This window comes from Mesocricetus auratus, unplaced genomic scaffold (assembly GCF_017639785.1).
Source record: "Mesocricetus auratus isolate SY011 unplaced genomic scaffold, BCM_Maur_2.0 Super-Scaffold_4256, whole genome shotgun sequence".
In the NCBI taxonomy this organism is placed as follows: domain Eukaryota; kingdom Metazoa; phylum Chordata; class Mammalia; order Rodentia; family Cricetidae; genus Mesocricetus; species Mesocricetus auratus.
This window is the reverse complement of record NW_024429182.1, coordinates 27,016,428-27,032,932: the sequence shown is the minus strand read 5'-3', so window position 1 is coordinate 27,032,932 and position 16,505 is coordinate 27,016,428. Positions and strand designations below refer to the sequence as shown.

Here is a 16,505-nt window from a genome sequence, read left to right as displayed (position 1 = left end):
CATTAGAAAGGGAAATGATTTGTGGATACATCAGAATTACTGAAAGTCTAACAGAATTTCGCTTCTTTGTTTCCATATATTTTTTATTTAACTTTTTACGCATGTCACTTAATTCAGTTACAATAAAGCTAATCCCATAAGTGGGTAGATATGAAAATGTAACTAATAATATTATTGCTAAAATAGTTACGTAAATGGCATTTTCCCTTTCTCTAACTTTGTTCTACAAAGGGCACTTTTTTGGATTTTTTAATTTTTGAAATTAAAATATAATTATATTGATTTTCTTTTTCCTCTCTCTATCCTTTCCTGTGTAGCTCGCCCTTGATCTCTCTCAAATTAATGGCCTCTATTTCTTTGTTTTACACACACACACACACACACACACACACACACACACACACGATCTCTAATATATGTATAATAATATGTTATAATTACATAAATATTTTTATTTATATATATTCATAAATATGTATGGCACATATAACGCTGCTGGGATGTGTATGATATCAAGTCTGACCACTTGGCATAGGATTATCAAACATTTTAAGACAGGAAGCCTCAGGAACAGCGGGGCACGCCTTTCACCACTAGAGGGCGGGGTGGATTAAGCGGTCGTGTTTTTATCTTCAAGTGAGCAGTTATTCTAATTTACCCCATGTCTTAGCCTCTTTATTGAACCCTATGGAGCCCACTCGGTAGTTTCCTGCTGTGCAGCGTGGGAGACAGCCGAGCCTGAGAGGCAGACTGCTCCTTCGGCTCTGCACCTCTACTCCAGAGTGAGCCCGGCTGTCTGCTGCTCCCACTTTTCTGGGTATGCACGCACACCTCTCTGCATGGACCATGGCTGTCCCTGGTGTGAGACTAGAGGAGCAGGTGTCCCAGAAGTGAGTAGGAACCGGCTGGGCCCACAGGCCACAGAGTTCGCTGGAGTCAGCAAGGGGTTTCAGTACACGAAGAGAAGCAATTGAGGTAAGTGGAGATTTGATGTTGACAACACATCCCTGGCTAACCTACCCTCAGTCAACACACACCTACCTACTCAGAGTGGGACGGCAGAGAAACCAGTATTGGTGGGACTGAAACAGAGCTTACAATCTTTTTTTTTTCTTTCATAGTTTTATGTGTGTCTACTTTTTATTTGTGAGCCTGGGGCCTGGTGTAGACTGGGTAAGGTCTACAGCACTGAACTTTTTTTCTCAACTTTCTTTGTACTTTTGTTTGGAGACAGGGTATCACAAATTTTCCCAGGCTGGCCCTTAACTCACTCCATAGCCCAGGCAAACCTTGTATTTATGATTATACTTGCCTCATTTTCTGAAATAACAGACCCAGTTTTATTTTATTATTTTTATTTTTACATTTTTCTTTTATATTTCTCTTTCCCATATATAGTTTGCTTAAGCATTTTTATTTTGTAATCAAATTGTAGTCTCTTTATTTCTCTCCTCCATGTTGTTTTCTTTTGTCTTTACTTTAACCTTGTTTCTCTTTCCCCCATTTCCCACCATTCTCATACTTTTATTCTTGTGTTATTATCATCTTTACTTTCATTAAGTTTTAATTTTGTAATTTATGCCGTATCATCTTGTCCCTCTACTTTCAGTGGTTATTGGTGTCTTTTCTGCTACTTGTAACTGACTTTTATGATATTTCTATGTCTGGTTTGTTTTTGTGCTGTGGTTATAGTGATCTCTTGTCTGCTCTCTGGATGGTATGCAATGGAGACCTCAAGAGAAGGCTGCTCACTGTGAAGACCCAGATATCAAACAGACAGTCATCTCAAAAGGTGTGCAGATTCCATCAGAGGAACATGAGCAATCCAGACAATGTGACTCTAGAAAGGATCATAATGTCTCATTAACTTAATCCAAAGGTCCTGTTGATATGTTGGATAAAAATTCAACCTTGTTGATTTTGTTGTTGTTGCTACTGCTGTGGAAAAGCATTAGACAAAAGCTAGTAGCCATCATCAGTGAAGAAGCAGTCTGAGAGGAATGATCCTCTTCCTGGTTCTGTGGCTTACAGCCTCCATAGAACATGCATGTACACATACCAACATTAACATTTAAGATTCACATGGAAGGAAAACTCATTTGTCTTGTGAGTCTGCCTTTGTGTATCTGTCTTTGCAACATTTGTCTTTCTGAGTCTGTCCTATGCCAGTTAATATCGTAATTTCCATTCAACTTATTTTCCTAAAAGTTCCATGATTTCATTTTTCTTTATGACTGAATATAATTGTGTTGTATGTAATTGTATGTAATTTTGTTGTATGTAAATACCACATTCTACCTATCTTTCCATCTGTCAAAGGACATAATAAGATTTGCTCCACAACTTAATTATTACCAAACATGATTTTTAAACATAATATTTCACTCTTGATCAGCAAAATCTTATCACCTTGTAATTAATGAAAAGTAACTTAAATCCATCTTCAGAGGTGTTCGAAGCCTTAGCCTGCCCAATGCTTCCCAGAAGTCTGAATCTCTACTGATATTTAAGCTTTTAACTGTGAACCTGTGGAAAGATTTTTTTAAGTTGCATACTTCTGGTTTAAAGTGCCGCAAGGTTAGCACTCACCTTCCAAAACGCAAGAGTGGGAGTATGACAAGGAAATTCAGATGAAAGCAAAGTGGAAAATCATCAGAATAACCTTGAGGCTTCCAGTCTAACATCTGAGAATTGTGATGGCACTACCTGGGCTTCGGGCTTGAGGAGACACCTGCTCCAGTTTGGAGGCCTGCGGCACATGACATTTCTTTTTCAGACTACATCCTTCTTCAGTAAACATCCCATGATCCCAACATTCTAGAGCTTATATTTAACTTAGATTTCAAATTCACAGCTTCACACTCAGGCCGCTTAATTTGACTTCTATTGTGATAAAGACTATGACCACAAGCAAACTGGGAAGGAAATGATTATTACACCTTATATATCTTACTCACAAAATAATCATGAAGGGAAGGGAGTCAAGGCAGAAAGTAAATCCTGGCCATAGAGGGATGTTTACTGATGTGCTCCCCATTGCTTGCTAAATTACTATTTTCATACAAGCCAGAACCACCTGCCTAAGGGAGACATTGCTCACAGTATACACATCAATCTCTAATGAACACAATGTCCCATGGTCTTGTCTACAGGCAAATCTGATAGGGGCGATTCCTCAATTGGCTTTCCACTTACCAGATGAATCTAACTTGGGTCAAGTTGACAACAAAGAAACAAACAAAACAAACCTTACAGCATCACTCACTACATGTAGATAGGATTTCCACATTCTTCTACTAACTTAGAAGTCAGGGCATAATATGGCCTTATATCACATGTATCTTAAGACTACATTCGTCTTTGTCTTCTTTCCTTGCTCTTATTTATTTACTGATTTCTCCCCTCAATTTAGGTAGTGCAATCTGTCCTTGAGAATGCCTCAGAAGGATTTTGTTTTCTCCATTAATAATTCCTTTATTCTAAGATCATCAATGCTATCAATTTTACATCTAGGTTTTCAACTTTTAAAAAATATTTTTCTTTAAAAATGTCTTTGAATTGATTACTCTTACATTATGATAACCAAAATACCTGAGAGAGCAATGTTAAAGAAGTTTGAGTCACCATGTGGGTGTTGAGTATTGTTCCTGAAAGAACAGCCAGTGCTCTCTGTCACTGAGCCATCTCTTGGAGTAGGGAGAAAGAAGGGGAGGGAGGGGGAACTTGGACTAGCATGTAAAATGAAAAAATTTTAGGCAAAAAAGAAGTTTGATTTTGCCAATGTTTTCAAATGTTTAAAACCACAGGCACTTGGCTCTGTGCATCTGAAAATAACATCACACCATGTGAGCCTGTGACAGGGAAGCTTTGTTACCATGCTGAGGACAGGAACCAGAAAGGGCCAGAGATAAGATTGACCAAGGACCTGTTCCCACCTGCCTGCTTTTCCAACCAGATCCTACCTCTCAAACTTCCCATGACCTTCTAAAATTGCAACACCTGGAGAATAAATGCTGATGCTCACACATTTCAGGAAGACAGTTTATATGTAAGCCATGAAGACTGCATTTAAAGTATCTATGAGAGTACTAAATCCTCAATAACATGCCACTCCCCATTTCTTCCTTCCATCATCTCCTCCCATCAACCCCATAAGACTCTGATCAAATTTATATATGCGACTTTCCATCGAAAGTCTGCATTGGCTTGGTCATGTTATAGTCCCTGATCAAAGTCAGCACAGCAAGGCTCTCACTCAGATAACAGGGGTCTTGGTCACTAAAGTAGACTGAGTTTACTTAGGAGTTTCTTTTTGAAATCTTCTCCCACTGTGCTATGATAGGATTTTAACACTAATAACCTTGTGCTTCAAGGAAGACATTGCCATTCCTACCATTCTAAAGAATAATTAGTGTACAGTAAGGTTGTTTTTCTTCCTAGACTTGTTTGATTACTCTGTTGTCTGTGTCAGGATTTATACTCATTTACACAACTCCTAACAATTAAAAGCTCTTTCTAGAATCTTTATTATATTTCATGAACAGACAGCATGATGGTGTCAGACAGGCATTGTCACCATAGTGGCTGTGAGCCTTAGAACAGTGAGGTCACTGCTCATGAAGCAGGATGCACACTGCAGATTCTACAAGAACTTAAACAATTCAACCCCAAAAGGCATGTGACCCACAGGTTGAGAACCACTGATATAGACACTATTACCATGAGCTTTCTAGATTTCCACTTTTATTTTCTTCTTTGTTTCTTCCTTCTTTCCTTCCTTCCTTCCTCACTTTTTTATTTCCATAAAGCCAGTGGGGTGAGCAGTTAATAAGGGTTGTCTCTAAGTTTTAGTAACCAAGTTGTGTATTTAGAACTTGCAACACAACTCATATGAAAATGTTGATGTAGATTGGAACCAGCTCTACCTTGTGCTACAATATAGAGATCTTGATCAAACACACATACATAAGTAACGAGACTCTGACTCAGTATGTCTGGAGTGGAGTCCATGAAGCTACACTTAAACAAGTTCCCAGAGATCCTTGTTGATTCACATACTGTTCTCAGAAACCCTAACCTATCAGGTAATCTGATGTCTACATTAGCTCACCTGCATCTAATTATGTCATCAGTCAATGACTTTTGATACTCATGGAGTCTAATTTGCACTGTATCAGAAAATTCCAGGAACATATTCCGTTGCAGTCCCAGTTGTGATAACTCCCAACAAAACTAAAACCATTTTGAACTGTCATATGAAACATGACATTGTACAGATTCCTAAAGGAGAGAAGGGAAGGCCCTGACAGTAAGGTTTTAAAAGTCAGGACTGGAGAGGTGACTCAGAAGTTAAGAGAATTTGTTGTTCTTCCCAGGGACCCAAGTTCTGTTCCCAACATCCACATGGTGGCTCACAACCATGATTCCAAGGTAGCTAACACCATCTAATGAACATGCAAACATACAGGCAAGACAGCTTGTATATAGAGAAAAATTAGTATCCAAGAATGAATTTTTAAACAAAATATTTAGCTAATTAAGTAGGATTAAGAGAAGAAATACGTTTGGTTGAGATGATATCAGTGGTGATTAGAAGCTGTGGAATTAGGGCTTTTTAATTTTATTTTTAAAATTCATTTTACAGACCAACTACAGTTCCCCCTCCATCCCCTCCTCCCCCTCTCCCATCTCCCCCCAACCCACTCCTATCCACTCCTCACAAAAGGAAAGGCCTCCCATGGGGAGTCAACAAAGCCTGGCACAATCAGTTGAGGCAAAATCAAGCCTTCCCCCATCCCTCTGCAAGGCATTCCATCAAATGGGATGGGTTTCAAAAGGCCAATTCATGCACTAGGGATAGATTCACGGGCCATGGAAATTTTTTCTTTTTTTCTTTTTTTTTGATCAGTCTCATCAAGTTGTGGGAGCAAGATAAAAAGATTGTGACCACCAATCACAATACCTACTCACTGTCCCCCACCCAAGACACATACTAGTAAATTGAGCAGACACAGAGGAATAGAAAAATACATGATTTAGGGACACAGGCTACCAAAGTGGTCTCTTTCCAAATTCTTGTCAATTTGTAATATTACCTTTCCTAACCATAGTTAAATATGTAATATTGGCCCTGTCTAGACAGAAATGGGCATTAATTAATATTTATCTACTAGACATCAAGTGCTGTTCTGGGCCCACTGCTTGCACTGTCACCCTTATTTTCTGATGTCATTTAGGAAAAAGAGTCCACTGTGGGAAAAGCAAAACACTGGTCTTACGATCCCTCTGGATAGGTGGCTTTGCCATTCCAATCACAGTATAGTCATTTGTAAAAAAGTCATCCCTTCTTTATCATATTGTTGTGAAGATTAACATACATAGATAAAAAAGCGTAGTTCTGCCCTGTAGCTCACATTCTAGTCGTAGCTTTATTGTTATAATTACATAATTTTCCTTGTTGGAAAAAATAACACACAAGTATTTGCAAAACTGAGCCATGTGTTATGCAATAGGCAGATTTCAAATCTGGAAACTGTTTTTCAAACTTCATTTCCATTGCCCCAGTTTGCCAGTAATGAAAGCTTGTTCCACATTGCAGTAGGACTTTTGTATCAACAGACTGACAGAAGTAGAGAATCATGGAGTCTACATAGGTCAATAGAATCTGAATCAACACTCTAAATAAAGTCTTCTCAGTACTAATATGATTGAGTGATATCTTTTGGTTATTTTTTTGAATATTAAAATTTGGGAGGCAAAACTCTGCTGCCATTGTCATTGGTAGCATAATGTTCTTTCCAGAATATGAGTTCTGTTACTCACGTGGAGCTCTTCCATTGACAGAGAACTCTAAAATACATTTTTTCACAACTGTAAAGCACATACATATATGCATAAACAAATATATTCCAATCACTTTCCAGATTAAAGCTTTAGTCATGAAATTGTAAATGTAAATAGCATGATTAACTTGTCTCCAACATTCCTTCTCAGCCTTTTGCTAACACTGGGTATACTTTCTCTCCAGAATTCACTAAAAAAGTTTTCTATGTACCTCAAATGTGGGTTGTCTGTTATGAAAGGGCTGTGAAGTTTTGCATAGACTGCATTTCTTTGAGTGACACAATGTAAATGCTTTACCTTTGTACTTTGTTCTTTGTGTATGTTTTAAATACTTCATTAAATTATATATATATAACAAAATATTTTAAGAAATGTTACAAGTAACACTAATACTCAAAAGAATACACAAAACATATGTAAGTTTTAAGATACAACAGTAAACTTAATGCTTAAATGCAGAGCAACATGAGAAAATATTGTGAACTCTGATAGATCTGCCTTGTGATTGGTTGGCAGAAATGCTCCTTACATAGACATGCAACTCATAATCTCTGTGATAATTGTGTATCTACACGCAATTGTATATACATGTCTGTGTATATATGTGCTTGCATTGTTCATTGTGATTTTGATTAAAGAAGAAAATAATGCAAAATTCCAGGAAATTACACTTCTATTCTTTAATCATCCACAACTCTTCAGTTAATTCTAACAAGTTAAAATGCAAATTCCTTTTTTAAGTATAAAAATATGAACATACAACCACCAAATAGCACTTTGATTTAAAACACCACAATTCTGTGAAAACATTATGTGATGCCCACTGAAGCAAGATAGCAGAAGAGGGTTAATTAGAACTTTAGTATAAGTATCAATTTATCAGACCAAATCCAGTAGATACTGTGTGACAAGTTCCATAGACTAAATAGATAACTTCAAAAAAAGGAGATCTCCTGGAAATTGTGAAAACTCTTGGCCAGGGAAAATTATTGAGCCATAGTTCTCATGGCAATTTCTGTTTTTCTATTCTTTTCTCATGTTAACGAAATGTTCCTGAAAGCCTATGTTGACATTTTAAACGAAAGAAATAACTGAAAAACCATTCCCTGAGAGGTGGTCACTGATCATAACCTCATCTCCAGGAAAACCAGTGCTTTTCAAATCATTCACGCCATTCACAAAAGTACAAATAGTATTGATAAAACCTTTACCAATAATAACCTTTACAATATACACAAACATCATAAAAATACCTTGGGGTAAAGCTAAACAAACAAGTGAAAGACCTGAACAGTAAGAACTTTGAGTCTTTAAAGAAAGAAATTAAAAACGATACCAGAAAATGGAAAGATCTCCCATGCTCTTGGATAGGTAGAAGCAACATAGTAAAAATGGCAACTTTGCCAAAAACAATCTACAGATTCAATGCAATCCACATGAAAATCCCAACACAATTCTTCACAGACCTTGAAAGAACAATACTCAACTTCATATGGAAAAACAAAAAACCCAGGATAGCCAAAACAATCCTATACAATAAAGGAACTTCAGGAGGCATCACTATTCCTGACTTCAAGCTCTGTTATAGAGCCACAGTCCTGAAAACAACTTAGTATTGACATAAAAATAGACAATTAGACCTGAAAACACTATTATTAACCCACACAAGTATGAACACCCAATTTTTTTACAAAGAAGTTAAAGTTCTACAATGGGAAAAAAAGCATCTTCAGCAAATGGTTCTGTCATAACTGGATGCAGACATGTAGATGATTGCATATAGATCCATATCTGTCGCCATGCACAAAACTTAAATCCAAGTGGACCGAAGACCTCAACATCAATCCAGCCACACTGAACCTCTTAGAAGAGAAAGTGGGAGGCACCCTTGAATTAATTGGTACAGGAGACTGCTTCCCGAACATGACACCAGTAGCATAGACACTGAGAGAATAAGTGGGACCTCTTGAAACTGAGGAGTTTCTGTAAGGCAAAGGACACAGTCAGCAAGACAAAACAGCAGCCCACAGAATGGGAAAAGATATTCGCCAACCCCACATCTGACAGAGGGCTGATTTCCAAACTATACAATGAACTCAAAAGCTAGCCACCAAAACACCAAAGGATCCGATTAAAAAGTGGGGTGCAGAACTAAATAGAGAATTCTCAATAGAGGAATCTAAAATGGCTGAAAGACACTTAAGAAACTGCTCAACATCCTTAGCTATCAGGTAAATGCAACTAAAAACAACTCTGAGATACCATCTTACACCAGTCAGAATGGCAAAAATAAAAAACACCAATGATAGTCTTATGCTGGAGAGGATGTGGAGAAAGAGGAACATTCCTCCATTGCTTGTGGGAGTGCAAACTTGTATGAGCATTCTGGAAATAACTATGGTGGTTTCTCAGGAAAATGAGAATTAGTCTACCTTAAGATCCAGCAATTCCTGCCTGGTGGTGGTGGCACACGCCTTTAATCTCAGCACTCAGGAGGCAGAGGCAGGCAGATCTCTGTGAGTTTGAGGCCAGGCTGATCCGACAGCCTCCAAAACAATACAGAGAAACCCTGTCTCGTAAAACCAAAAAAAAAAAAAAAAAAAAAAAAAAGATCCAGCAAGTTCTTCATTGGGCATATACCCAAAGAATGCACATTCATACAAAAAGGACATATGTTTAACTATGTTCATAGCAGTGCTATTTGTAATAGTCAGAACATGGAAGCAACCTACATGTCTCTCAACTGAAGAATGGATGGAGAAAATGTGGTACATGTACACAATGGTGTACCACTCCATGAAAAAAACAATGGAATCTTGAAATTCACAGGCAAATGGTTGGAACTAGAAGAAACCATCCTGAGTGAGGTTACCCAGTCACAAAAAGACAAACATGGTATGTATTCACTCATAGATGAATTTTAGACATAGAGCAAAGGATTACCAAACTACAATCCACACCACCAGAGGAGCTAGGAAACAAGGAGGACTCCAAGAGAAGAAGAACTCATAGACCCCCCCCGAAGAAGAGGAGGGGGATAAGAATACCTGAGCATATTGGGAGCATGGGGGGGGAGAGAAAGGAGGTCAGAAGTGGGAAGCAGGAAGAAGAGGGAGGAGGAGAACAGGAGAACTGAGACAGGGGAGGAATAGAGGAGAGCAAGAAAGGGGATGCCTTGATAGAGGGAGCCAGTACAGGTTTGTAGAGAGGTCTGACACAGGGGAAATATTAGGAGATCCACAGGGATGACCCCAACTACGAATCTAGATAGTGGTGGAGAGACTGTGTTTGATGCTCTTCCCCTATATTGAGATTGATGACTACTTTGGTTACCATCCTAGAGCCTTCATCCAGTACCTGATTTAAGCAGAAACATGCACCCACAGCTAAACACTGAATCCAGTCACGGAGATAGAGGAGATATGCTCAATGGAGTCAAAATGGCACTGGAGAAACCCGAAGGAACAGTTGACCTGACCTAACGACAGCACGCAGACACTAGTAGTAAAGCTGGGGAACCAGAATTGGACTGAACTAAGCCCTCTAAATGTGGGTGCCATCTAGAGGCTAAGGCAGTCTACGGACCTCTAACAATAGAGTCAGTGTTTATCCCTAGATGACAAATAGACTTTGGGAGCCCCCATGGAGGGCCTCATTATCCCTGGGGATAGAAACCTTGATAAACCACCTACCCCTCGCACATGCTATGGAAGGGAAGAGACATAAAAGAAATATGAGTCCCCAATTACATGTAATATAAACAGGAAATATGTAACCAGACATGACTTTCTGTTCAATGAATTGAATCATTGATGAAAAAATTAGAGAAAGGCAAAATGTTGTCAGCTATTTGCACATCACAAGTAGTGAACTAAGTACATGAGGAAATGTGTTCCCTCAGCATGTTGATGCATATTCTAATTTAGCAATTACATGATCTGTGGTGAAACCATCTTGTTACTGGATTCGTATTGTGGAGAAATTCTCACAGAAATCCCTAATGGTGTTAATCATAGAAAGGATTGTGGGGAATGAAATGACCAAAGGACAAAATAGTGAAAGGGTCAATATGTAGAACTGTAGGAGAAAGACTAATTACAAGCCACATGAACAAGTTGAAACTCCTGTGTCCTCAGAGGTGGGGCTAGTGTTGTGGACCCATAAGATTTACAGTTAGCCATGATGCTAAATTCAGAAAAATTGCACTCTATCCAGTCCAAGTGTAGGGAGAGGCTTGACTCAATGGGCGTGGTCTTCTCTGGATATGCATGACCTGATAAAAACCCATTGGGGTGGAGGGTGTTGCTCTGCCCTCTCTTGGACTGAGGAGGGCTTGCTAAGGCCAGAGCTTGGTGACCTTCCCCAAACCCTTCCCATTGCTTTGGGAACTAGAGGAGCAGCAGCTCAGTGGTGGCTTTGCAGCCTCATTCTGCATTGTGAGTACATTTTATTAATCGGCACCTGTTTATAAATATGGCATGATCTCCCTCATTAAATCCTCCTATTACCATTAGGAAGTTTTTAATAATTCTCAGCAAGAAGATCCCTGGAATTTTGCAATGAGCTCCAAAAACAATAGAGCTAGTCCTGTCTACAAGCATGTTGTAGAGTAAGAAAAGTTGACCATGTGATTAAAAATGACAAATGACATGAAAAGTGTATATACTTGCAGTCCCACCACACTCTGGGTTCAGGTCCTGAGACAGGGAAGGGGCATTGGCATGAAAAAGTACCCAACCACATGGTGAATGGCAAGCAGGAATAGCTGGAGCCATCTTGCCATCTTTATACTTCAAAAAAAAATAGCATGTTTTTTCCACTCTCCAACATTAACATATGGTTTTTTAAAAAAATATGTTCAATGTGTTTTTACCCAGTCCTTCACATCAAAACAACTTTTAAACCAAAAGCAACATTCTGCATTTTGCTAGCTTGGCTAAATATCCTGTCTTTACAAAGCTAAAAGGTGATAAACATAGGCACACAGTCTCAAGAACAGCAGTATCGTTCACAACTTAACAATGCATATTTACAGAAATAGGGATGGCCTGCCCTGTGCTACATACATACAGTTAGTTTGCAATTCTTCAACTGCCCAACAACTTTTATTGTCTCCAGTCCTGCCACCACCAAATCCAAACAGTTCCCAGGGTCTGCAGTGACAAGAAGCATAAGTTACCAAAGAATTTTAAGGGGAAATATTTGAGAAAAGAAATGAGGTTTCTGGGAATGATCACATCTGCCACATACGTGACTGACAAAGTAACACTAAAAACCACGAAGAGGATCATCAGCATCATGAGAGAGAAGAGAATGTACAGGCCAAATGGTCCCAACAGTTTTGCTGTGTGGTCCTGACGTCCACTGGTTCTTGCCAGGTGAGAGACTATCTCCATGAGCTTCACCTCCTGCTGATCCCAAACCAGGCCCCTTGGCTCCCGACAGTGTATGCTGCATACATTGCAAAGAGATGCCCATGTTTTAGGATATTTATTGGAATTTGGGATTGGGAACAAAAGCTAAAATTAAACTAAGAAGAAAATCAACTAGACAACAAAGAGACTTTATATAGAAGAATGGCTCCATTAGTACAAGGTAATGCTGACTGCAATATTTAAGTGTTCAAGTATGTGCTGCAGGAAACCTTTGATAACAGAGTTCAAGATCAACTATAGAATACTTTCCTTATTATTTCACTTATTATGCCTAAAAAGGTCTGTGTTCCTGGAACAGATTAGATGTTAGCTATTTACAAACACTATCACTCCAGGTGACTGGGGGAATTGGGAATACAGAGTTATCAATGTAGGAATTATTTCCAGCCGTTTCATTTTCAGAGATTCAAAATATGATAGTAAGACATGTCACTGTATAAGTAGAACTGTACATAAAGAATGCAGAAGTAAAGGCCTTTTAAAGCCAACTAAACTTAAAAATAAAATTTATTGAGTGACTGAACCACAAGTAAATCAAAATCAACTTCAGCTAAAAGTTATAATAAAGTAGGATCCAATGCAACTATTAATTATTATAACCCAGAGGAATCCTAGCTGCCTGGCTAAAAATGCAAGTTGTATTTTTGAAGAGTTATTTTGTTTGTGTATATATGAGGAAACATAGGTGCTTTTGGAGGCTAGAAGAGGATGTCAGTCTCCTGGAGCCAGGGGTACATGTGACTGGGAGCTTCCTGATGAGTTCTAGGGACTAAACTCTGGTCCTCTGCAAGAGCAATAAACACTCTTAAGCCCTGAATCTTCTCTCCAGTCCCACAGTTATGTGTTGTTTACAAGATTCTTATATGTTCTGAGTATATGTAAGCATGTCTTAACTATGATAAAATTTCACAAATTTATTCAGGAAGACTTCCTCTGCATACTATTTTTGAGCATGTAAACCTTATTTTTAATAGCTTGAGAAGTTTAGCTGTATTAATTCAGACCTTGTATATTTGTAACTTTTCGGGATACAAGAACTATGACACAGTCCTAAACTTCCTAACAGGTTCTATGATACCAAGCCTCCTCCTAGTACAGACCCAAAAACGGCATACTGACAAGGATGAGACTTACTGGAGAGCAGAACAAAACCTTCTTTTTTCTTTTGAACTAGTTGAATGTCTTGAATCATGCACTATCTCTCCGGGAGAGAAAAAAAATGAACAGCATATTATCTGCATTTCTTGACACCCCTAAAAGTAAGACGGTTGGGAATCTTATAGTATTAGGAGTATTGCAAAAGGAGATGCAGGAGGATTGAGGATGTGATAGAGAAGCTTGAATGGCTAGATGCATGGCAGCCTTTCTTAGGTGAAATATATATATATTTTTAATTTTCTATTTTTTAATTTAAATTATAAACAAGCTTGCTTCACATGTCAATCCCAGGTCCCTCTCCCTCCCTTCCTCCCCTGTCTTCTTTAACCCTCCTCCAACCCTCCACCCAATCCCACTCCAGGTGAAAAATGTTTTCAGAGTGGATAATGCACATCCTCTTTGAAGCTGCCCGCCCAGCCCACCTCTTCCTTGAGGCCCAGCAGGCATTTTAGCTCTCTCATCACTCTCTTTTTCATCACTGACTAATAACTCACCCAGCAAGACTGTCCCAGCAGCCTCCGTCATATCTGAGGCCATAATTAATCTGACTCTGGTTGGGAAATTTCCAATTGCAACATCTTCTGGATTGTTGAGAGCAGAGCGAGTTTCACTGATAGGTAACCCAGGAAGGAATTGGAATCAATCTGAAGCTCTCTTGGAACTTGAAGACTGGTTCTCAGAAGAGTTGAGATCTGGTAATAAGTGTCTATCTGTGCGAAGGGGCCGGGTCATGGTATGTCAGTGAGACATGGGAAGGCTTGGAGGGGAATGAGTTTAAGTATGGGTGAGGAATCCCATGGTTGAGTCTTTTGGGTTAAGCAAGAGATATATTGCTATGAAAAAAATCATAATGTAACCCATTGCTATATGTGCTAATAGAAGCCCTTAATTTATAAAAGGAAAAACTAAATTGAGAGAAAGAGACCGACAGGCAGGCAGGCAGGCAGGCAGTGAGTAATATAACCACTTCAGATAGGGAATTACCTTACAGTTTTCTAGGTATTTGGGGACGATCTTTCTCTTTGAAACAACTTTATATATCAGTCTCTTAGAATAGAATCACAGTGAGAGGAGACATAGCAAGTGTCTATCCTGTGAAAGGTAGCAGTGGGTATTTTAGTGGATCTTTCTTCTGGCTTGTACATGCATGTAGAGACTTAGAAAATGGTACTTGAGTATTTTTAAATAACATGCTTTTTATACATTCTTTATTGCCTCCTCAAATGGCCTTGAGCATGAAATATAACCAGAATTATCTATAGGGTAATGTGGGGCCCACTAATGGGCAAAGGCCTGCTTTCTCAGCATTTACAAAAGTTGTGAATATTCTCCTGTAATTTATGAAGGAGCTCTTTTGCATATTTTCCATTCCTTTGTAATAGAGTTATTGGAGGAGGAGTGTAAAAACAGTTTATGGTACTGTACCTGATATTGATGAATGTCATGTGCCTGTGAGCCAGGCGGTTGCAGATCCACATGCAAAGCTTCGGAGGTAAGAAAGACTGTAAAATAGATTAATATCCCCCAAACATTCTAAGCAGCAGAAAAACTTCTAGAAAATGCAAACATTTGCACTGCTGCAAAAAATAAATAAATACAATAAGGAAGCACTGGAGTGAAGATTGCAAGGTGTAAGCGCTTGACCCGTAGACTCTAATTTATAATAAGAAATGGATCCCAGGCATCAGCCTGGGAATCCAGCATGGGACTGATCAAGACCCCCCTGAATCTGGGTGTCAGTGAGGAGGCCTAAGGAATCTATTGAGCCTTGGGCAGCAGATCAGTACCCATCCCAAGTATACACACGGACTTTGGACTCCCATAGAACAATGTGAGGTGCACTCTCACCCTGAACTCTTGGGGAAGGGTCTAGGCCCTGCCCTATATGAAATGACAGACTATGGACACCCCCATGGAGGGCCTCACCCTCCCTGGGGGAATGAGGGGATAACGGGGGGGGGTGGTTGGGGGAGAGGGCACGGGAGGAGGGGAGGGAATGGGAGAGGGACCTGGAACTGACTTGTGAAGCAACCTCGTTTCTTATCTAAATTTAAACTGGAAAATAAAATATAAAAAAAAAAGAAATGGAGTATTGGGCTGAGGACATAGCTCAGATGCTAGACTGCCTGCCCCTCAATCATGGGTACCTGGGACAGGGCTGGAACAACACACACACACAAGGAGAGCTTCAGAGGTCATTTATTTTAAATGAATTATATTTTTACATTGATATCTAATTATCTTAAACTACATTTAATTTTAAAAATAACTCAAACCAATAAAGTCACTAAAAGATATACAACCAATAATTAAATTGGTGCAAGGGGACAAAGCATATCCTATAACCAAGTGTAATTATCATGATTTTAGACTTATTGCATCAGTCTCTTTGACAATCTTATCTTTTTATTTATTTGCCTTTGACATTTAAAATGATGTTATTTATATTTGCAACAGCTTCTTAAATTTTTTTTTGATTTTTTAAACCGAAGTAAATTTCAAAACTGTTAAGTGCTTGTCGAGTTTTTAGGATGATATAAAACTTTTCATTATAATTTCCAATAGCTGCTAAGGATGTATATTATTTTACATTGTATATATTTTTATTTTAAAGTTAAATGACTGAATTTTATTTTCTGTGAAACAATAGATTGTAATTTGATACCCCATATCTCCTGCTGGGAAAATCTCTTTATTTAATAGAATGGAAATTTAATAGAAGTTTTAGACCTGCCGTCTTTCTCAGTGAAACATAATTTGTCATTAATCTTTTCCATTTTCAGAATATATGTAAGTGGTTCAAAGTTAGGCTCAAATAGAACCATTTACTTGCTGGAACTTTCTGAAGCTGTGTCATTAGTGACCCATCCATAAGAAGTGCTTGTATGCCAGGTATTGGATGAGTTTGAAGTCAGCCTGGGCTATACAGAAACACCAAAATAAGAGGGAAGGAGGGCAGAGGGAAAAGAAGACAGAAAGATTAATTTTTATGATCAGCCTGCTAACTAGTTGAGTAGATCTCTTTTTCAACTTTTCTGTGAAAGAAGTGGAAACTGACTTGCAGAGTAA

General features: G+C 38.6%; 1 protein-coding gene across 1 annotated transcript in view; it reads left to right on the top strand.

Annotated features, from left to right (window-relative positions):
- The first annotated feature begins 13,999 nt into the window (after positions 1–13,999).
- Positions 14,000–16,505, top strand: part of Lipk (lipase family member K) — a 52,089-nt gene continuing 49,583 nt past the window's right edge. Inside the window, exon 1 of the mRNA XM_040745353.1 lies at positions 14,000–14,131. The gene's annotated coding sequence lies outside the window, so the exon portion shown is untranslated. The remainder of the gene's footprint in view (positions 14,132–16,505) is intronic.